Source organism: Botryllus schlosseri, chromosome 13, assembly GCF_051294905.1.
Source record: "Botryllus schlosseri isolate E-star chromosome 13, Bs_hap1, whole genome shotgun sequence".
Taxonomy (NCBI): domain Eukaryota; kingdom Metazoa; phylum Chordata; class Ascidiacea; order Stolidobranchia; family Styelidae; genus Botryllus; species Botryllus schlosseri.
This window is the reverse complement of record NC_137248.1, coordinates 19,285,248-19,309,845: the sequence shown is the minus strand read 5'-3', so window position 1 is coordinate 19,309,845 and position 24,598 is coordinate 19,285,248.

Genomic DNA, 24,598 nt, shown 5'->3' with positions numbered 1-24,598 from the left:
TGAGTTTAAAAGATTTTTTGAAACGACTGAAATGCAATGCAATCACGATGTAATGTAAATCTATAAACTATTTGTCCAGGCGTAACAGAGGATCATGAGAGTATTATACACGCATGTCGATATTAGGGTTCGTGCGAACGTTATGCTCGAAATACGAACCTCGATATTTCGCGCACGAACATTGGAAAGTTCTACACATGTGAACAGTTTTGTGAAGCTGAATATTATACAGTAATCGTAAAATCTTTGATGAAACTCCTCGAATTTCAATTCCCTAGCGCTCTCTGCATCACAGTCACAGCAAGAAGGAAATATGGACATGGACACACAAGATAAACCTAGTAAATTCGAAATTTGATTCATTCTCGATAATTTTGATTACAATATCACACTGCTGATTGTGAATAATACAACGCACGATAGAACGAAATCATAAGCTTGTGTTCTTGCGCATCACTGCATGGCTGAAAACTAAAATAAAATGAAATTTGGATCCAACGATGCCGAATTGTTCATGAGCTCAGAAGATTATTATATGAGCAGCCTAGCAATCATCGGTGCGAATAAGGGTCTCGGGGCGGAAAACAAACCCTGGATCGATTAGACTTCAATCAACAACTGTCCCACAATATTGACTTATAGTTTGTAAATCACATAAATAGCGTTCACTCATCAGCATGTTACCGCTGATCAATTATTATATATAATTATGTAACTGTATTCAGTCAAGTTTCATGGACTTTTGTAAAATTACGATTTAAGCCGCAACTTGACAGAACATGTTGATACACGAGTTTCAAAAAAATATTTCTTATATATTATGAACCGTACACCGTTCTACTATGCCATTACAAGTCACCGCTCGAGTTTGCCGGACTATGATCTAATATATCAACCGCGCATTCCGCCACTTCATTTTCATCACTTGCCTTTTTATGTCATCTTCTGTTACTTTTCATTGAGTTAGCATGCCTCTTCCTTACCTCGTATAGGCCCAGGTAGGTATCTCATTTCAAAGAGTACACCAAGTCGGTTCGACACCTTGCTATATCTTTTCGTTTTATCGAATCTTAAGGTGGATTTTGGAGGATAAAATGATTAATAAACTGATGATGATGATCCAAAGATTTGTGTAAAAACATAATATGCAAAATCTAGGCTACTATACTACCACCATTTTATTTTCATGACAAACTTCAAGCATAAATCCCGAATTCATGAATATGTAATGATGTAGGTGCCCTTTACTTCACTCTGACCTGGTTCAACTCATAAAGAGCTATGATATCAATTTACGCACCTTTAATTTATCAGCACCGGCACAGCAATTTGCTGGTACAGATAGAATGATGGATGCTATTAATTTCCAATCATTCACTGCATGAGACATCAATTACCGTGTAAGACAAAGGATTATAGTTTCTGTCGGCTGCTTTAATAGGGGAAAGAATGAGTCGAAATTAGGGGGCCGTATGTCTGGTAATTCTAAATCAAAGTGTCAGGTTTAGATCATCAATGAGAATAGCGCTCTTGTATGTTTTTACTGCTCGCCTTTTAATGGGCTTGAACATGAATTTAGTGGAAGAGATGTCAAAAGGCGACATGGTATATATGTTCCGGTGAAATCATCTCATAAGTTAAACAAAGTATAAACTAATGGAGATAATCCGATTAGACTGCGACTTTCATCTTCGCCACGGCGAACAATCATCGCGACAGTAGTTTAAAAGAAAGTTATGAATTTCTCGGCAATCCGAGAACCGATCCAATACAGGCAATGAGTGTAAATAAAGAGTCAATGAATAGAGATCTCTTCGTGTTATGTCCACTATGATGAAGATTTACTTTCCTATTACTGGTTGCTGTCGGAAACAGAGCATCAGTGATGAGAGCTCAGTTGTATTAGGTTGCTCTCGTGTCCACATGAGTGCAGTCCCGTCTCAACATGTAAATCGATTACAATAATATATGGACAGGAAGGAAGTGTTGTCGGGATACCTCCGGTATAATAGATCAGTATTTCCACGCAAAAATCGGGGTTAGGCAGGTTATGCCGTGAGACGATGAAATGAGACATCCGCGTGCTATTTTAAGCTGTGTAAAACACTAGCGTATTCATTAAACTCACTCCAACAAGATATTACATTCCATGGATTGTTAATGAGTTTCAGATGAGATATTTCAGTCTTAAACAAGTTCAATTTCGAATTTAACAATGCGAGGAACATTATGATCGTATTTGATCATGGATGGCGATGTTTAATTTTGTCATTACCACAAGTTACATGCTGTAGTTATGTATCAAATTATATAAAATATGGCTACTGTGGTTTTGTGTGAACTGAAAAAATTAGTTTTTGACACTAATATATGTTCCACAGTGAAGTTTGTCTATTGACAAATGACTTTGGAGTGCTTGGAGCTCATTCTCTAGTACGATGATGAAAAGCCGACTATGCATTTTTGACTTGTTGCAAGTATTTCAACGCGTAGCTATTAGCTAAACGTCGGAGTTAAATGGCGTGCGAGGTTTGAATAGCAAATATTACCCTTCCGTAAGATAAATGTCAACTTTTTGCGCGATTCTCTTGACGCATCGACTGTATCTATTCGAATAAGCGCTTTTTGCAGCACCGGTGACACATAGGACGCATAAGCATATTGATGTTCTGTGCGCTACTCTTTACCTTCAGTATTAACAATGTCACATATATGCAAAGGCATACTTTCATATAGTTTTGCTCTCTCTACCTCTTCCCATTATAGGCTATATGCATTCACGACGAATAATGTTGACAGCATTTGGTAATCAAAGAATGTTGTTATTGACCGATAGTGCTATGCATACTCCGATAATGCACCCTTGGTTTAGTAGTAACATTACATGCAAAAGGTAATTTTTAACAAGCTGTAGTAGATGATACATGTATGATTCGCTATAGGAACCCCGTTGTATTTGGACTTGCTACGCCCTGTGTTGCGAATGTTGTCCAGCATAAAAAGGAATGGCAAATAGCTCCAAACCCGACGTGCGTATAATTAAGCAATTTCATCTCACGCCGACATAATTTGCGGAGTCGTCTCCCCGTGTTCGTGTGAACAGCGTTGCAAGCAAAGCTGAAAATATTCCGAAGGTATCATTACGCGGATGCATTTGCAGGGTTAAAGGTTCATTAATTATATGATGTAACGAATCACGATTTCCGCGAAAAGCTGTACCTGCGAAACCGAGGTTTCAAATGGAACATTTAGTAAGTATGATATTAAAACGTCGAGACGAGTAATTATACGATTGTAAAACTCCGCATTTGCACGCAATCCCGAACTAATGTAGCTGTAATGTGAGATGATTTGACTTTGAATGATTTTTCTCACTACCACTTTAAAAACCTGCATTTACTTGAAACCCTGTAATTGAAGGCCAATAGTAGACTAATCGGTCCCGTTATAGTAATAAATCCTAGGCTACTGGTATCACAACAACCCTCAAATCCAATCTTCGCAATCGATGAATGCGATGGCGTGCGAATGTTGCAAAACTGAAGCTGAATCATACTCTTGTATGAATCGCAAGCTATCGTTTTCCAATCTAGCGATATCAACTTCAAAGACGTTATAATTATTGGGATCGCTAATGATAATTGGCCTTTTAGTCGAGTTCTGACATACACGTCCGTGCGAGGGTTCCGCAAATCGTAATATCAACATGAGGAAATCACACAGGGTCACAATGAAGTGAAAAGGTCATATTTATGTGATAAAGTTGTTTGTTGGGGAATTTCTCTTCAATGTATTTGTCATTTCTGTAAACTGATTGACACACTTAGTCATCCGAGGTGTAATTGGTGTTTTGTCGCTGATCAACATTCAAGATCGGCAAAACAATCCTTTACTTGAGTGAAGACAGCTGCCTTTACGATGTATATATTTGTCCTTATACAAAGATACTATGCTATACATACACCTATGTACATTATACATACATGCATCTGAAACACGTAATTTTTCTCTGCAATGTTAACAAATAGCGTTTAGAAGTTCAACAAGAATTAGGCGTAAACCATGTTTCCATATGTTCAAGCCCAACTCTGTCAGATTGCGCTTGTCCGGTTGAAGGCATCATTACTCTCAGAAACAACATGATACTTCTTTTCGATATTGATGGATATCATAATGGTTTATATACGCAGCTCGGTCTGAAGGTTCATTGTGCGGCCTCTATGTACATGGAATAGTATACGACTGGCTGTGTTCCTCGCGATATTACCTCACAAATGCACCAAGCACGTGCAGAGGAGGTTAAAGTAATCATTGTTGCAGCTGAAAAAAAGCAATTTAATAAATTCTGAGTCATTTACAAGTAGCATTAGCAATTCCAACGACGAAACAAAACAAGTTCATGTAATTCGAAGTAGAAAATCAAGCTCTGAAAAGTCATCAAGTAAGTATTTTCCAAAAGTAGATTTGGTCAATGGCTCACATATTCTTTAAGCATGCAGCTAATCAGAGATGGCCGCTTCCGAAATGGCAGAATGCATCTTTGTGACTAAGGCAATGATGGCCAATGAGACTATAGGAATAGGTGTATTTATTTTTCAAAAATGAGTTCAGTTATCGTAATACAAGGGTTCTTTTGCGCAGTTGTCATAACGATTTTACTCATTAAACTTACGCAATGAAATCCCAAAACTACTTTAAAACTACCCAACTACTTTAAAACTACTTTAAAACTACCCAAAACTACTTACTGGTATTTTTGATGAGTGGTGCTTAGCTGCTGAGGCTTTGCTTATCTATGAAGTCACATGTCATATGACATGTCTTCCAGTCAATATAACAAAGTCGAGTAACGGCTGAAACGTTCTTTAATTAACTATGAGAGAAACACTGTGTAAGGTGTTCGATAATTTGTGCGACTCTGCTCAGATGGGCCCGTTCTACAGAATATTTACTATACATTTTAATAATATATTCATAGTAAAATATATTAAAACCCGAAGCTTTTCGAGCTGACACTTTTCAAGGGCAATCGTCAGCAAATGGAGGATTTCAAAAACATGCATCTAGCTACATTGCATACAACCAATTATGACGTCATAGAAACAAACAACATGAAATACAGGCAAACCGCGAGCGCAGCTAGTGGCCAATTTTTAGATTCACTAAAAATTCCTTCTGCTGAATTCTCTACACTCGTCTTTAAAATTCACATTTGAAAAAGAGCGTGCTAACTCGTTACCATTCTTAGACGTTCTAGTGGAAAAACGGGGTATTAGCTTTGTCACTTCGGTTTACCGGAAGCCAACGTTTACAGGGCATTATATACGCTGGAATTCTTTTAGCCCGAATCGCCGTAAACTAAATTTGATTGGCACGTTGGTGCACAGAGCCTTGATGATTTGTTCGGATGTAAAATTAAACGCGGAGCTAGAATATATCCGCAAAATTCTAGTCGATAACGGGTAGGCCTACCCTGAACACATCATCAAGAGTTCTGTGGACAGAAAACTCAGTAATTTCAATCCCAACAAATCACAAAACACGAACACACGGTCTGAGGAAAATGTATATATACATTTACCGTGGCTGGGCCCCATCTCTTCCCGGTTTGAAAAGCAATTGATTTCTGCTGTAAATCGCTGTTACGATAACGTAAAAACTAATGTTGTGTTTACCACCAAACAATTGCTTCCTGCAACGCGCAAAGATGTTCTTCCTGCTTCTCAACAAAGCAATATAGTCTATGATTTCAAGTGCAACTGTGATTGTCGGTACGTGGGAAGAACAACTCAGCGCTTGCAGGAACGCATCAAACAACATGTTCCTAGCGTTATTAGATCACGCATATTGGACTCTCGCGAAGACGCAGCCGTAACTGATCTGCGATTGCTAATTTAATCAGGCCATGGCTATGAACTCTGCCATCGGCAAGTATTTGGCTGAGAATGCAACTTGCGCTAAAAACTATCGCGATGAAAGATTTTCTATATTAGGTAGAGGCCGCACTAATTTCCATCTGTCTGCACTGGAATCGACTTCTATTAAAATCCACCGACCGCGCTTGTGTCAGCAGAAGGAATTTTTAGTGAATCTCAAAATTGGCCACTAGCTGCGCTCGCGGTTTGCCTGTATTTCATGTTGTTTGTTTCTATGACGTCATAGTTGGTTGTATGCAATGTAGCTGATGCATGTTTTTGAAATTCTCCATTTGCTGACGATTGCCCTTGAAAAGTGTCAGCTCGAAAAGCTTCGGGTTTTAATATATTTTACTATGAATATATTATTAAAATGTATATTAAAGTTCTGTACCCCAAAGAGTCTCTTGGAATATTTATTACAGTGCAGCACGAAATGGTTCACCGTTTCTGGCACACCGCATTCGACACAGAGTCAACTTTCGTGTAAGCTGAGTCTGTGCAAGTGTTGGTTTAGTTTGCAATTACCGGTGTACAATCGGATCCCTATCGATTTCTCTCTTCGGATCCAATGAGTTTGCTTGTGAAAAGTTGCTTGGAGTGACTCCACCTCCTGATTGCCGAGTTCGTTCATTTGTTGAGTGGCATGACGCCGTATACTTCCCTGTGACATTCTGCTATGTTGGCCTGGCCTTCATTTACTCTAAGTGTGTACATGTTTGGATGGTCGACGGGTTCCATCTCCACTCCATGGATACCTTCTTTGCCAGTTTATCGGTGGTTTCGGTATATGCTAGTCCTTTGTGTGCGGGTATCCAGACCTTTACTAAGCCTTCGCGGAAACCCAAATTCATAAAAGCAAAACTCCACCGCAATACACATCTAGCTATTGTATACATATAATTCATTACTGTAGATTACTGGTGCACATAATCAACTATGATTAAACAGAGTGTTAAAATAACGAAACCAATAACATATAATTTTCACACAAGAGAAAAACATAATGAATATTTATTGAAGATCAGCGCGACTTCTGTTGTTTCAATTCAGATACCAGTTCAGAAAGGCAAGGCTTCACCTTGGAAATGTCATCGTATCGGTCGAAACGCAGCAACGACGTAATAACAATGGCGTAATTCTGCAAATGAGGTTATAAATATTGGGATGGAATCGGCATTTCAGAATGTCGGAATTTCGATGACGAACGACAACCTCCATTGCGTACGCTACTGCACGTGACCGATGCCTTACCACAACTGCCACAATTTGAATATCGATCAGGTCTAATTGCCTGCGACCAATGATGACTAAGATGAGCTTATCATTACAAATCATACGGAACCTACGGAACCCCCGAGACTGGCTCGTGGAACCCCTAGTGTTCAGTGGAACACCGGTCAAGAGACCTACTGCTCTAGGCTTTTGCAAGGCACTGCGCGAGTGCATTGAGATAAACTACGTCATAGTGATTATAGTCTTATCAAAAGAGGAGTCACGAGAAAGAAGAAAGAAAGTTGCACTTTCATATGGGAAACAATGCAGAAAACAATTAACAATGTCTTACGAATATCTTTACTTGAAGCACATGATTTTAATGCGAGTGCCACTATAAAGAAAATCCGGAGCTAACACCCGTTTAGAGACATTTTTACATATTTGGCGCTTCCCGGTACTATGGAAATCACACCATTCGATTCAAATTTGGAGTGGGGAAAATAAAGTAGCATTCACTATATCCACTCCCGTATTGCTGAGAATTAAGCTAGGATCAACTCATTTTACATTACGAATAATAGAAACTAATTATAGTAGCCTGCATTCTAGGTTCTGTTTTGAAATGTTTTCGGCATTTTAAATGTCCAGTATTGCATATGTGACGAGGTAGCTGTTTAGACATGCTAGCAGATATATTGACAACAATCACTTTTGAGAACGGTTTACAAATTAACACCTGTGAGTTATACAATATAGTAGCAATTATTGACATGGAGCGAAAAATGTTCGCGTAATTATGCATTCTGTATCCATTGTCGGAATATGGTTGTTGTGTCTGATGTTAACAGATCTACGCTATTGTATAATGGTCTGAGAAAATGTTAACACATGCTATACACACCTCAACGACATCACCTCCAAGACGATATCAATAATTAAACCGAATGATACAATGATAAGCTGTTGCGAATAACGCAACACACACGTAATGACATTCAGGAAAGTAAATAACAATATGGTGTACATCTCTGTAATTTGTATAACTCGTGTTAAGCGCAGGAATGTTCTGGAGTAGACCGCGTGTGCTAGAAGTGGCTTGTGGTGATTATCTGCAGGTGGATTGAAATAAACCTTCAAAACTCCCGCGTTAGCGCTGGTTCTTTTCCAAAATCGCTTAAATTGTTCCAAATCATGATAATTACTCCGCATAATGTCATTGCCGTATAAACATAACAACCCAATTAGTACTGAAAATAACATATGAAATTAGAATTCAATTTTCCTATTCTTACCACATTTTGGATCTATTAGGGTAGTCTATTAAATACCTTCGCACGCGAAATATTATTAATCAAAGGCTTGAGAACGATGAGTTAATCAGTATTGGGAAAACGTAATTATAATTCTGTTTGAGCGGCATCTCTTCTCACGCGATTGTCTATTGGTTTACAGCGCGGTCTATTTCATATATTTCTTCCTTGGAGTCACGATATACAATACATTATACTTACAACTCTTGCATCTACGATGTAATTGCATAGCCTAAAGTTTTGTAGATTTTTTGGAGGTGCCGATGTGAAGAGATTGTCTGTTTTGATCAAAATATTCGCCGGGCAATAGCATTGCCTGCTCATCCCAATGTGGCGTAATCGATATTAACTCTAGTTTACTCAGGTCTTTACTTGCGCACTGTATGATTATATGATACATTTATCCATCTCAGCAAAGGGTATGTACTCTATCCTCCATTTTCATTGCATCAACAGTTTCCCGACTCTGTTCCTCACTTCTGTAGGTGCCAGGTATACATTCCATTGTCCGACATTATATGTAGGCTACCAGACGTACTTATTTAAAGGTGGAGAGGAAACCATGCAGTAATTTTTATTAACATATCGTATGTAATTCGCGTAACTCACTTCATGATTTGATGGTCGGTCCTGCTGACTGACTTAAACAGCCCTGATGCACCAATTCTAATCCCAATTCCTTTGTGTCATATGCCAACGATGTAGGTTGCCTAATCATCGAAGACGGAACGTAAAATATATACCAGATTATTTGGGATTCACAGAAGAAGCTCATGACACGTAAAGCTAGTGCGGTTACGCACTGCTAGTGGTAATGGAGATATAATCCACAAAATTACACAAAACAAAGGTATTATCTGATTAGAATATATCTTAAAATACAATTTTGCTTCGCTACAATCATTACAGATTTTGCGACAACGCATCACATGTCCGATTCCTACGCCAATGTGTGAGTCATACTTAGTAGCTTCATTAGTCAACATCACGATGTCTATTCTTTAATCAGAGATAAACAGATTTTAAAGAAGTTACAATGCGAGTTGAAGGCCGGCATGTCGTAACATCGGTCAGACAAAACCTACCTATTTTTGAATAGCAATATGATGCTTATGTCCAATTTATATTGCGTGATGATTATCCGAGCAAAGCTCAAAAATGATTTCCAAGCTCAACAAATTGATATTGATATTCATGTAACTGCTACATTCTCAGAGTCTACGATTTTAAAACTCATCTTGGTAATTTGCGGAAGAGAAGTTACGATAAGCGAAATATAAGCTGCAGGTTAACGCGATAGCGGCCGAATATCATTCGACATTCAGATTTGAATAATTTCAATATTAATAATTTCTTTTATACCCACGTAGCAACCCTTTATCTTTAAATAGATGTCAATCGGAATGGGTAAGTCTGAGTCGCAATTTGAGATATGAACAATTGAGCATAGACCTGTCAGTGAACGATTTTCTGAGGTAGGCAGTCGATTTAACAGTTTCAAATCATATATTCATTATGGTTCTGGCAAAACTGCCAAATTATGGAAGTTGGAAAAAAAATTGCATACCATACCATACCATGCCCTGGTCTCAAACGTAAATGTGCTCGCGGGTCAATTTACTGGCTTTTGATGACGTCGCCGTCCGCAGCATCAATAGAAGTATTGAATGTCGTTCCAAGTATTAGGCTTATTTGACGGGGCCTTGCAGACTGACATTCCACACACATCATGAAAATGTGATTTACTATTATAGCAATTCACGCTTGACACAAAAATAAAAACACATCTATATTATTTGAATAAAATCGTTGAAGCATTCGGAAGAGACTAAGCATAATTTGTGAAAATTATATGGGATATAGACACTATGCGAGAGGAAATAAGTATCATAGGATCATAAACCCTATCGCGTTATAATTTACCAGAGGGGACATGTGACGTGCCACGACTATATCGGTGGAATAATTTGGAATTTAACAAAGTTTGATTTGATCTAATCCACGTTTCGGGTATGCTCCTGATAAGTTAGCTATATATCATGCCATTACCCAAGTCAAATCAAACATTCACCTTCGAAGATGGAACAGTTAAATAATAAAAAAACAAACATAAATATAATAAATAATGTGTTATCAGGGCGGGCAACTTTTCCGGTCAGAGGGCCTGATATGGGAGGATGAAATACTTGGTGCGCCGGATTACAGAATCGACACATTAGTGTTGAATACACAAAATGTTTTCACGGGCCGCGTGTTCGAGACCATGGTCTATGGTTTGCTTCGAACGGACTTACGATGTATGTGCTATTTCCGACCGGAAACTGATCCTACATGTTGCCACAACAACAAGTATAATACTGTCGGAAAATGTCAAGCGTACGCCTACGACTAGTATTTTATGAGTCAAAATTATTAATATGTTGTGAAGTTGACGTGCATACAGTACGATTCCTGGGACCAAGATCATCGCTACAAAGGAAACTGCAAATGTGCATTGACATGAATCGAATATGTGTGGGTTCTAGTTCTTCGTACAGTGTAGGTGGACATGCTCCTTTTTGCACACGACCTTTCCTCTGAGTGTAATCGCGCTTTTCTATATTCAAACCAAGAAGATGGTATCGGTCACATACAAATACTCATTCGTAAAAAAAAAACGGAATCACACCACGTAAAACACCAGAGGTTTTAAATGGCATCGAAATGCATAAAAATTCTACGTCGAAGTAAGCGTCCGAAATGATGTGTTGCCGCAGATTATATTGAGACTTGTGTCACCGAATTTTTTTTATCCACGTTATTACTCGGATTCGCTTCCTTTACAGCAAGAATCACGTCACAGTTCAATGTTTATCGTCACTTCTAGGACACATAACGAACTTCTCCTCAGGTTTAGCTCGAGGACACGATAATCTCCACGAGTGCATCAGTCCACCGCACGTGGTTGACCAAAATGCGAGAGAATGAACTTTGTCATCACAAGTAGATTCGATGTCAGTGGAAAAATATGCATCAGCAGAATAATCTGTATAGCCACCGAATAGGGTAATAACAAATCCGATTCTCCTTCAATCTTTACTATATCACAAACAGTGGCCGCATGGCATGTTTAGTAAAACAAATGGTAGAAGCAGCGAAGATAGTAAGCAATATCTCGAAGCAGATAAAGGATGTTATAGTTGCGGAAATGAACTGCGTACCCGATAACCTGTTTGATTTTACATATTGTAATGAAATGGGAATTCGTGTACATTACATATCTCTTTCCGAAAAGTTAGACATGATATACATGCGATTTTTTGTTTTAAAATCGGTTGTTAGTATAGCTCGTGCGAAGGTTTAGGCCTTTCGGATCAAATAGAGTCGGAATGGGGCCGAGTACACGGATCCCAAATCCAGCGTATGATAGTGGAACCCGATTCGAGCCCGAAGACCAGGTAATATTATGATATTCATTATCGATATAACCCTATCATAACTTCGAAGGTATATAATTAAATCCAACTTTGATAATTACTCACATTCTATAGAAATAGCGAATTACTTTAACAAGCGTCAGACAGATCGCTATTTCGATTACAATTACATCACAATCGCGTAGAAGTCGATTGCGATTAATGATTACAGCAGTGGTTCCCAACCTGTGGTACGCATACCACTAGTGGTACGCGAAGGTCTCCCAGGTGGTACGCGAGTAGATTCTGTTTTTTTTTTCGACCGAAGGGAGGTCCTACTGAGTTTTTTGAAGCCGTCGTCTCACGCTATTCCCCATCAGGTGCTAATTTTCCCTTATACGTGGGAATGCGAGCAAGGATTTTCATCCCTGATGACTATCAAGTCGAAGAAACGAAATCGACTTGTTGCGCCCATACATGATTTTCGATGCGCTGTGAGCAAACGTATACCACGCATCGACAAGCTGGTGGAAAATAAACAAATGCAGTCAAGGCAATAAATAAATTGACTTTTGAATGTGTGTTGTTATTTCATTATGTTGTTCTTCTTGTGACTGATGGTGAAAAAACAATTCCATACATCCCATCAACCCTGGGTGATACTGCCTAGTTCAGGAGTGTCAAACTCAATTTGCATCGCGGGCCGGATCGAAGTCATGAAATCGCTCGCGGGCCGGACCAGTCAACGAAATCCAAAATGTTGCCTCGTGCCATTGCTTCTCGCTGGATACTTTATTATCAAGCATATATAGATAATACACGGATCGTAGGGGTTTCATTCTAGCGAGTCGCAACACCATTATTTGCGAGCAATGAAATTGGCGAAAATACGATGTTTGTCCGGTTGAATCCAATGGCATTACAGGCGATACAAGTAGACATATTTCAGTGTTCCGTTTGCTTTAGTCCAGGGGTGGCCAACCTGCGGCCGTAAGAGGGAATTTGTGCTGCCGTAGACACGCAATTCAATTAGTATGTGTTGGCGGCTGTCGACATGCAATTCGAATTTGCGAATTGACTCCCGATTTCTTGAAAGATTTTAATTAATCTTGAAATTTTCTTCGCGCTGGGCGCGATTCAACGCGACTTAATTTGTCGATTCCAATATAGTAGCACCCTTTGCAATCAGAGCCCCACAATACAGATGCGAACATCAATGGAAAATGATGCGCCTCACGTGGAAATATCAGCTCGGAATCGTGTGCTCCTCACTATACTAACAATCCTGATGAGAGGTCAAGAAATAACAGCTTGCTACAAAGTTACTAATACCAATTGGCCCACCCGAAGATGCATCATAATTTATAACTTGCGTTAAATTTTCGAAACACCCCTACATCAACTCTATACCAGTGAATCTAATCACACGGGAGAAAGGATAAATGTTTGATGGTAATATGTAAAACTACTGATATCAATGACGAAATTCATTGGTGAATCTGAAATTTTTCGCGCTTGGCGCGACTATGAGCACTTCCTTCCTTAACATTACCAGTGACCACTCGCGATTTTGGTGCGCATAGTAAGCCTACCATTAAATAGATTAGTCCGGAGTTTACCAGAAATGGATATAGAAACTTTAACCTGGGTATTTGGCGTCCAGTTCGTTCATTACGACTATGTTCTGGCATGCGGCCGTAGGCTACACGAGTAGTCGAAATGTGAATGACAAAAAGGTTGGCCACCCCTGCTTTAGTCATAATCTGGCGTTATCCCTGCGTATGCGTTGTGATGAATACAAGATATTTAACTGTCAACGCGGACTTTGTAATTTGGTTTATTACTGTGGATGTGATGGATAATATAATCTTTTTTCAATGTACTCAGAATTGCTATGCGGGCCGGATAAAATCGTCTGGCGGGCCTGATCCGGCCCACGACCGTATGTTTGACACCCCTGGCCTAGTTTAATAGAATTTGTTAAGACACCTCCCATAGGTCAAATACGTGAGTATGATGTCATAAATGGTGGAAACGCGCGCAACTGATATAGGTGGTACGCGAGCACTGCTTTAAACCTCAAAATGGTACGTGGGTGGTAAAAGGTCGGGAACCACTGGATTACAGGGAACAGTAATCACGATTATTTATGATTGCAATTATATTGCTTCCTGGTGCGCATATTCGAAGACAATATAACATTAGAGACCATCATAAGTAAACAAATTTTTGAAAATTGCCGCTACATTTACTTTGTTACGTGAAAATATATTCTTGGACAACTTGATCGCTGAAGATTTGTAGCTCCGCCAATTTTCGTTCTAACTACGACACATGCTAACGTGCTACAAGCGGGTGATTGACAGCAGAATAAACTTTAAGAAAATAATGGTGAAATAACGATGTGTGTCCGCTTCCAGTACGATTATAGCAGAAAAGGAAAACGTGAATAGGAAATTTTGTCATAACGAATAATGCTTCTGCTGATGACATAACACACGAATCCATACAACCCTCTTAATGCAGGTGTTGCGAGTGAAGTGAGTGCAAAGTGAAGTGAGTGCATGTTTCTGATCACCAACAGGTACTGCATGCTCAGGGGTTCTCAGCCATTTCTTCGCCGAGGCCCATTTTCCGGTTAGAAAATGTACTGTGGCCCCCCTCTAATCTTGAAGTCATAATCCTGATTAATGCGTGCTAATCAACGGCGCCGATATGCCTATTTCTGCAAAATATGCGCATTTTTCTCTTAATTTACTGACTTGTTGGCCCATTCAATCGTATCCCATCCAAGTTGTATGCAAATTTATTCGATGCTCCTTAACGATTAAAGATTTGTACACGTTAAGGGAAACAGTATTTGAGTATCAAGTCATTAAAACTCAACGATTGCAGCCAGTAATCGTAACGCAAACGCACTGTTCATTCGCGTTATTCGAAACAGCTTCTTACAATATCCATGGAATGTCGATTATTGCAGTATTCTTCATCATGATCAATATAGCGCCTATTGCCGACTTCAAGATACCATTTTGAGCGCATTGAAGCTCTTTAAACATTCTTTCATTGCGCACCTGGTAACGGTTTCATAGAATCGAGATTATTACTCAATTCTCCATCTCATGTAGGTGTAAAAGTTTGGAATAAGGAATATTTCTTACAACAATTTCAAAAACCGACACCGTAAATACATCTTATACAATTCCTGAGAATACATAGCCTACTTACCCTTGTGACGCTGCAACTGTTGTCATTGTTGCTGCATTGGATTGCGGTGCTCGGCAACAAACGCTGCAGCTGTATGGGTAGTCCATATTGCTCATGGACATTGGACATGCTATAAGTTTATATAACAATTATAACATCGATGTTATTTATGTCTACTGTGAGCAATGCCTTAGATTAGGGCCTATTTACTTGGTATCGCGTTCACTGTTGTTCAGGTAATTGTCTAGCTGAAGGAAAATTGATTCTAACTTCCAAATATAAGCAATAGGGATAGTGTGAACCTCTGAAAAGTTCAGGTTCGTGTGAACGCGAACGTTTTTGAAAGGTTCTGTGTGAAAGCGAACGTGAACCTCATGACGTCACGTGAAGTCATATTGCTAATTCCAACCCTACCTTTCTGTGAAGTGATAACCTATCAAAATGTACACTATACCTAGCGATAACTCGGGCCACATAATGCCACAATGCTGGAGTACATATTGGCGTTTTAAACGTCGCCAAATGTATCAACTGAGGCAATCAAATTATATAATAATCCCGTAAAATCAATATCTTTCGTCGTTTTGCCAACAATTTAGACGAGGACTGCAAGGGAATATAAGCTTACGCCAGAGGTCGGCACCCCCGGCACGCGTGCCATTTGTGCGCCTGCTAGATTTGTTACATCAGACGATATCAATTTCATTGATTGGTTGAAGCATCATACGCTGACTACTTACATGTAAAGTATTTCGCTCTTGATGCTGTGTGATTGCGGATCTAGCTCACAGCAGAGAGTCACCAAATATTCACAAGCGGAAAGCTGGATATTTCGAGCAAACTTTTGTGATAAAGCAAGTAAGATTTTTGAGATTGTCAAGTTGCATACTCGTTAAGTGTTGATTTTTTTTATGCTGCCAGCGCCATGCATAGAGGGGCAGTTGAAATGCAATAGATTTCAACCAAAGATGTTATAATGCAGTGAAAACTATAATATATGGAAAAAGGTTCACAGTGCAGAACTTACCAAGGTTCGTTTGTAAACGTGAACCTGTAAATTTCCGAGGTTCACAGACAGAACGCGAACGTGAACCTCACACACACACACACACATACACACACACACACACACACGATCATTGACAACATTTATAGTTTTATACAATGAAGATTAGCATTGTCTTGCGGAGTATGTTTTGTATTCATATATCCACAATCATCAGCTGCCCAAACTCGAACCCTCGTTTGGTTCGCTGCACCTGAAAACAAACCATTGGCGAAAATAATACGAGAAAAATTCACCATCATACTGTAAACAACAAGTAATATAAAGTTTAGGTCAGGTGTGCAACGGTTTTGACAGGACGGCCATACGGTGGAGCCTCGGTGGGCACATGGGTGTTTTAGTAATAGGAGGACCCACCATCCCCATTAAGAAGTGGTAACGACGAAGTGAAACTTGGCAATAAAATTTCACACCGGACTATTCACCCAACAGTAAGCAATACATGGAGGTAAAAATGTTCAAGATACTGTTTAAATTCTGTCAAAATTATTCATGACGGAAATGAACATATGCCTATTTTAGTGATTTCAGTGTTTCCAATTCTCCCACAATCAAAATGATTACAAATTGTGAATGTGATGCGATTCGCGATTACTGTCTACCCACGTACTTTATGTTATAAGTTTGGTTCCGTGGTCGAATAGCTTTATAGATTTTTCATTTCTCTTCCAAACCAATGGACTAATCCGAGCTAATGCAACCTTTTTCTTTGTACTGGAAGTTCAGCGTTTCCGGAGTTGTAGGGAATCAAAACAGTTGACGCATAAATTCAAGAATAAACGACGCATCCTTATTTTTAAAACAGCAGCAAATTTGATCAAAACGCAGTTTAATCTAAGTCAGTGGTTCTTAACCTTGCCCCCAGCGCCCCCCAGGGGGTGCTGGCGATTTTGAAGGGGGGCGGAAGCGCTCAGGGGGCGATATGGGGGGCGCTGGGCTCAGGGGGGCGGTATGGGGGGCGCTGGAGAAAAATGGCTTCGCAGTAGATGAAGTGGTGATAGGACATATCCTTAATGAGTATTCAGAGCCAATTAACACCGAAAACTTCGTTACATATAGCCTTCAAAATACATATAGGTTTAATTGACCATGGGCGCCTAAATGACTGACACCGAATGTTCCTGTCTTGGCAATCTGAACCCTAGAAGACGAATTCCATCTGGCAGGGAAAAATTATATGTCAGTGCAGAAATATCAATCTGAAATCGTGTGCGTCTTTTAGTTTAGTACGATTGAGCGACAGGGACATTCCTGTTGGGCGATATCCCCGTTGAGCGAATCTATATTTTTTGATATTGCAGACAGGGGGTCACGAAATAACATCATGCAACGAAGTCATACCAACGGGTTCGCCCGCCCGAATATGTTTAATTATTAGTAACGGGCCCTACAGTTTCCAAGAAACCTCACAATGTTCGCTTTTAGTTTTGATGAGTATGCGCAAACTCGACAACTCACTGCGCTGACCCTTGGGCAACAGTGCGTAACGACTAAAAAAAGGTAATAACTTCGGATTTGTTGTGCGCAACGTAGATTTTCTGTGCGCAGAGACCGTGTCAGCACTGCGCACGTGCGCAGCTTAAAGGGAACATTGCACCTCACTCAGCTCTACCGGTAAATGTGTTTACGTGAGAAGAGAGAGGATAAAAATTGATCTCAAGTTACATGCAATTCCCGATGATATTGACCAATTTAATCATTAATTAGTGAAATTTTTCGCGCTTCGCGCGACTAGGCGAGAACAGCTGCCTCAGTAAATGGACACCCAATGTAGATACCTAATAGGCTATCAGCAAATAGCGGACAGCCTAATGGGGGTCTGGGAGTGAAGTCCCCCGGAAGTTTGGTTTATCACCCGATGGGGGCCCTGAACCAACGTTTTTTGTTTGGAGGGGGGCTGACGAAGTGCTGTTACGGCCCTGGTAACGAATAATTGTACCTGCGGGCACGCCCGAATATGTTTAATTACTAATTACGTGCCCTTTATTTCCCTATACAACAGCTCACTCAGTGCTACTGGTAAATCTGATTACGTGGGCTGAGAGGATAAAAAGTTTATAGCGACTTATATGTGTAATTACCAGCTATTCATTCATGCATTAAAGAAAATTTTGGTACCTAGGTCGACCAGGCCAGACAAACTTTGCCGACCATCAAAATCACGATATGGGGTTCGTGGGGGCGAAGCCCTCAGAGGTTCAGTTTATCACGCTATGGGTGCGCAAGGCATTCGTTTTTAGGGGGGTTGACGAAGTGCTGTTACGGCCCTCCCTCTTACTCATTGTCTTTGTTACATTCCTTACAATATGAAGTTGGAGGGGGGCGCTGGAGCACGATAATTTTCGAAAGGGGGCGCTGGAGGAAAAAAGGTTAAGAACCACTGATCTAAGTGAATACATGTGCTCATAAAAGCTCCGCTGCTAAGCGGGCGCTGCGACAAATCAAAAAACGTCTTTCTCCCACAATCACAAGCCAGTTATAGCTATATCACAAATGCATCTATATGTAGATCTATTGTCGCGACATGCCACAGGTATGTTGAATGGCAGTCCTAGTCCTAAGTCGTAGTTAATTGATTAGTGACATTGTTAACACTAGAAATACAAAAGGCTGCATAGGATAGTAGCAGGTAAAGGAAAACGTAACAACCCTCGAGTTATTGCTGGTGTGAATGCCATTGTTGGAAGACCATGTGTATGCAGTAGTTTGCTCATCAGTAATGGTTATATTAGGTCCTAATTAGGGTATTGGTATTGGACATTGCTTATATATAATGACATCAATTGCTATATCGCCATTGAGGCTTTCCAAAACCACTTTGTGAAATGTTTCTATACTTTAATTGAAATTATAATCTAATCTTTTGTTTTCCTGGAAATGCCTCTTTGTCTGCGGCATTTTGCAGCAAGTATCGCTGTTAGGTCGGGGGAGATCCAATGCCAAGCCGCTATCGCGTGACTTTAACCGCACAGACATATGGTAGTTTTTGTGATGAATAATACCCATGCTGGTATAGTAGCCTGTAGCCAGCAAACGACCTTCTAGTTTCGATCACAAAAAAGAACAGCAGCGAGGAAAACGAGATTTTAACACAGACTTGTTCACTTTCATGCCCTCAACTATAGCAAGAAAAAGAGAATAAATGCGTCAAATCCAACCAAAGAAAATATAGTGGAGGCTGAAGCGGAAAGGTATTTCGCAGCAGAGAGCGACAACATGGACTATTGTGTTTTTCTCTGGAAAAGAGAAAATGACGTAGGCATGACTGCAACATCAGCGCAATCGAAAAGAGTTGTGAGCCATGCAGGAGAACTGTATATAAGTGCGAAACGGGTCAGGGTTGGTGCACATTGCACAAGCACATACGTTAACCATTCTCATGCTTATGAGAATGACCTCTTATTTGATATGAACTGAATTTGAATTGTGCTGTATTTCATTCTCATTTGGAATTTAATTCAATTTCCAATGTAGCGGGGAAGATAGCATAGTGGTGACGATAAGCGCCTACAAATCTCGCGGAACCGATTCGATTCCCGTCGGAGGTTTATCTGGGCTCCTCTACCCCCGCCGTCGCCGCTCTTACGGCGACAAAAAAGCCCAGAAAAAGACGCGACGAAAGAAAGCACTCACTGCATCGGAAAGAACTAGTAGAAAGGGCCGCGGCTCTGAAAATGGATCAATATCGAAAAGAACTGAGACATCGGGTACTCAAGGCCGAGGTGGATGTTCGATTAAAAGGATCGCTACTGATGCGTGTCGTTCGGCATCCTCCTATCTGTTCAGGACATCGCATTATGTCTTATCGCATTGTACATTGTGTGTGACTTGTCCAGTTGAAAATTATAACTCAATGATTATTATTATTATTAATTTCGAAAATCTGAACATTTTCCAGTTGTCCAAGTCTGCCATGGGATGAGGATTGACGCCAGGCGGAATCGTGCTTGAGCTGACTTCTCACGATACATGAATATCTAGTGGAATTCATGCGCGAATAAGGAATAGGTTACGAATGATGTTGACCTACCCGGAAGAATTCGATTGATGAGATGTGTTTTTACTTCACCCTAATCAATAAATGAGATGTTGATCTTATATATGCCAATCCATTTCTGCTGCTGCAGCTAATATGAAGCACTTGTTAAAAAATTGCGGCCGGTGAATACATGTAGTAACAATTATTATTATTTGGTTCGCTGGTACTTAGGGTTGTATTAAAAACAAATGGTTGTTTTAAGCAGTGGTTCTCAACCGCCGGTCCGTGACAACGCTTCTGCCGGTCCGAGAGGTATATTAGGATTTTATACCTTAATTTCAAGGTGTAAGATGTTGAAGGCTGCCCAATTGGTAATCAAATAAAACGTTAAATTTTAAACTGATGCAGAACTTCGTGAGGTAAGATTAGGTCCGGAAACATGTTCGATTTGAGGTAAAGCTCAAGCTGTCTCAGTTGACGACATGCGAACGACTCGCTAAGTACTAGCTGCCTCGTTAAACTGCGCGATTAGTACGATCATTCGTTTCCGATTCCATAATTTTGTGGATGGCCAGGTATCGCTTTTGCCAGGTGATTTCGTGCGGTGCACTGTACTCGTATAGTAGGCTACGTCTGGAAGTATTGAAGATAGCTCGACGAGGTGTTTGGTCCTACTCCAAAACGATTCATCTCTGGATATTGTCTAAAAAAGTTGGCGCGGTCGGTTAATCCACGGCCTTCGGGGTGAAATTAGCCTGTTTATGTCGGCAAGACAATTTTACCTCGACTCAGCACTCAGCAGACACTACCGTAAAATCACATGAATACCATCACACATAGGCGCCGAGTTACGGGGTGGCGGGGTGGCGCAGTAGAAGTAGAAGTAGCGAAGGAAAAAATCTACCGAAGTACGAGTAGAAGCAACCTAAAACTACTTGAAGTAGAAGTAGAATTGACTGACTTCAAATCTACTCAAGTCAGTAAGTACCTGTGTAAACAATCGTAATTCGTTTGCATGGATTGTCAAAAGCTGCAAATTGAGTTAGCGAAAGGTGCAGAGCTTGATTCATATATGGATACCAAAAGGTATCCAATTTTCAACAGCATAAGCATTCGTCCGCATCATGGGATGAAAATGATAGTATGGATATGAAAATGCGACACTAATCCTATCCTTAGAAAATATCATGGTATGGTGCCTTCCCCCATATTATAAGGCCTGTAGTTTAGTCGAAGGGCAATGCGGAGAAACTGTATCAGATGCGGCGTAAACACTTTGCGCGATTAGTAAGCATTAATAAAAAATATGGTGGATCGTAAAAATGCCATATTGTGTAGCCCTATTTCCGGAAATTAAAGGCATTACTACACTGGCTTTTATACTTCAACATGTATGCTCTCCAGACAAAAGAACTGAAACTAATTAGAACTCTAAGTAATGATACAGCGAATTGAACGAGAAATACCAATAGGCCTAATGCTTTGTTTACGATTCCGCACGTTTTTTCTATCCTTTATTCGATGACGTTTTAGAGGAAACAGTTCGTCATTTTTGTATTCGCTTTTTCTACTCATTGCAATTGTACGCTTATAGTCGATTTGATTGGCTGATTACTGTTAAATTGTATATTTGCTACAGCTATAAATTGCCCTCGTTGCTGTTGTATCGCTCTTCATTCCATCGAGCAACGGACAAGAAAGCATTGTAGCGAATCTCGCTTGCATTAGCATCTTAGTATTATCAAATCCGATTTGGGTTGCTTGATTTTGATTGAATACAAGACTTATACGCAAGGTTTGCAGAGTCCAAAAGCAGACAGGGTTTGACTTATAAATTTTCTTAAAACTGAAAGTAAGAACTCAGTGAAAACAGCCCGAGAATTCCCCAGTTTCTCTTTCAATTGGGGGGTTACACTACTTCTACTTGACAAAGTGAAAATAACGAAAAGTAAGTAAGTAGATCACAAAATATTACGGAGTAGAAGTGAAGTAGCGAAAACTCTATCTACTTGAGTAAGTACCAGATGTAGAGGACAACTACTTAAAGGGGCACTGCGCTCTAAAAATGATGTGGTCTCAAATTGAAGGTAAAAGCGAACAAAAATTTTTGGCCCCAGCCATTTCCTTCAGAACGCCACCGTAATGGAGCTGCAATTTATTGAAATTTCTACAAGACCAGCTGCCGCGGCTGCTTAACTCGTGACATGGCACGATGTCATCATCATCGCACTTGCTCGACGCGATAAGGCAGTCACGCAGAGAACAAAACTTAGACACATTTCCTTCATAACATCGGCGGACAACTATCTAAATTTCGTTCTCTGCGTGACTGCCTAATCGCGTCGAGCAAGTGCCACGGTGAAGATATCGTGCGATGTAACGGGTTAAGCAGCCGCGGCAGCTGGTCTTGTAGAAATTTCAATAAATTGCAGCTCCATTACGGTGGCGTTCCGAAGGAAATGGCCGCGGCCAAAAATTTTTGTTCGTTTTCACCTTCAATTTGAGACCACATCATTTTTAGAGCGCAGTGCCCCTTTAAGTACTTCGAAAAAGTAGAAGTACCTCGTTTATGACCACCTCTGGGTATAACCTATACCTCTGCTATAGTAGCCGTTGTCTCAAATTATGGGTAGCCTTAAGACTTTTTATATAAAGATGTGGACGGTCCTTCCATGCATTTCGCTATTGAAAAACGCGAGCGGCGTGATCGCTTCCATTTCAGTGTAGTTCAATGCTAGCGAAATAAAATTCACTACCACTCCGAAGAATAATTTAAACTGTAGTGACAGGAACCGTCTAAAAATGTATTTCACAATAGGATAGCAGGCATGAGCCTGCACTTCAATATTCCAAATTATATGTCGTTCAAAACCCTCTTTAGCTTTGAAAAACGTATCCGGTAAATTTTCAATATGGAGTTTCAGCTATGGTCCGCCTGAAACTTCACATCGCCATAACAAGAAGTAATGTCGGAAATCATAAGTAAAGAAATCACTGATAATCCGGTAAAATGGCTGGGCCAATTTAATCTGTAATTGTGTTTTACCCACAAAACAACGAGTAAAATCAGTTCTGACTTGCCAGTATGTGTAAGTGTGTATTGTAAACACCGCGTGAGCATATCAACGACGGGAAAAAGTGACTGGTATTTATTGTTTTGAGGTATTCATGGTGTTTGTCGACTACTATGGTCAGGTCATTTACAGCAGGCCGATAATCTTCATTTTAATTCCGTAACTGCTGCCAACTTAAAACATGACCCACTTCAAGGCTTTTTGTAAGACACCGCTTACGCGGATGAGGTGGCGAGGAGGAGCCTAGATAAACCAATGAACCCTGAACTCGTCCTCGGTGTTGCAGCCACGAATTATACCACTGCGCTATCTCGCCACCCAAGTTACTGGTATAATTTCGGTAATTTACACATATTACGAAGAACACGCAAAGTCTAGGAATAGTTTGTTTTGAAGACGTCCAAGCGCCGTATTTTGTGAACGAATAAAAACAACCGTCACACGTCGAATGTTGGGGTAATTGGCCTTCGAAGCTGTGAAAAACAATTGAAGTGAAACTATAATTATATATCAAAATGTATTGTGTCTAGTGTTTCGCATGACGAAATATGAGAAAAAACAGTCAGTAACCGACGCTATCATGTCAGGCGCTAGTATTACCAACAAACGACATATGATCAATGACCATCCATCCATCGACACACCCAGGAACACTGCCTGTAGAAATATATCATAACAATCTGACATATGAAACCTGAAACACGTAAGTGAATTCAGACATGAATATCCAACCCCTCAAACAAGTCATAGTCAAACGTGATCTCTAAATTTTTTATGTTTAGAGATATTTCCTCCAACGCAATGGCATCCGGATTCCACTTCAAATGAGATTTACATGAATTGTAACGTTGATTTATGTACAGATTATCCACTGTACCCCTTAGTTTAAGTGAGATATGATAGTTTGTTTGTGGTATACATGGTGTTTGTCGACTACTATGGTCAATGGTCATTTACACCACGCCAATTTTCGTTATTGTTATTCCAAAGCTGCCAACGTCTAGCACGGTCCAATTCTGGACTTTTTATAAGACTCTGCTTACACGGATTAGATGGCGAGGAGGAGCCTAGATGAACCTCCAACACTTAGGCAGGAATTCTGGAGTCGACCTCGGCCGGACTCGAACCCACAACCCATTGGTATTGTAGCTGTGGCACTACGCCACCTCGCCACACGATAGGATAGTTGAGTACGGGTTTGTATTGCGTCCGCTGCAGCACGAATGGGTTGCGAGCAGGGTTGCATATAGAGTAATAATTGTAATGATTTGAGGCGTGTAGTAAGAGAAGAGTTTGTAAAACAACGTTTACTCTTTTGTAAGTGAACCGCGACCGTATATTATAATTTTTGTAGTGTCACAACCGAAAAATTTTGAGAGCCACTGACGCAGACACGAATCCTAAGGACAGGGTTTCAATATAACCGATCAAGGC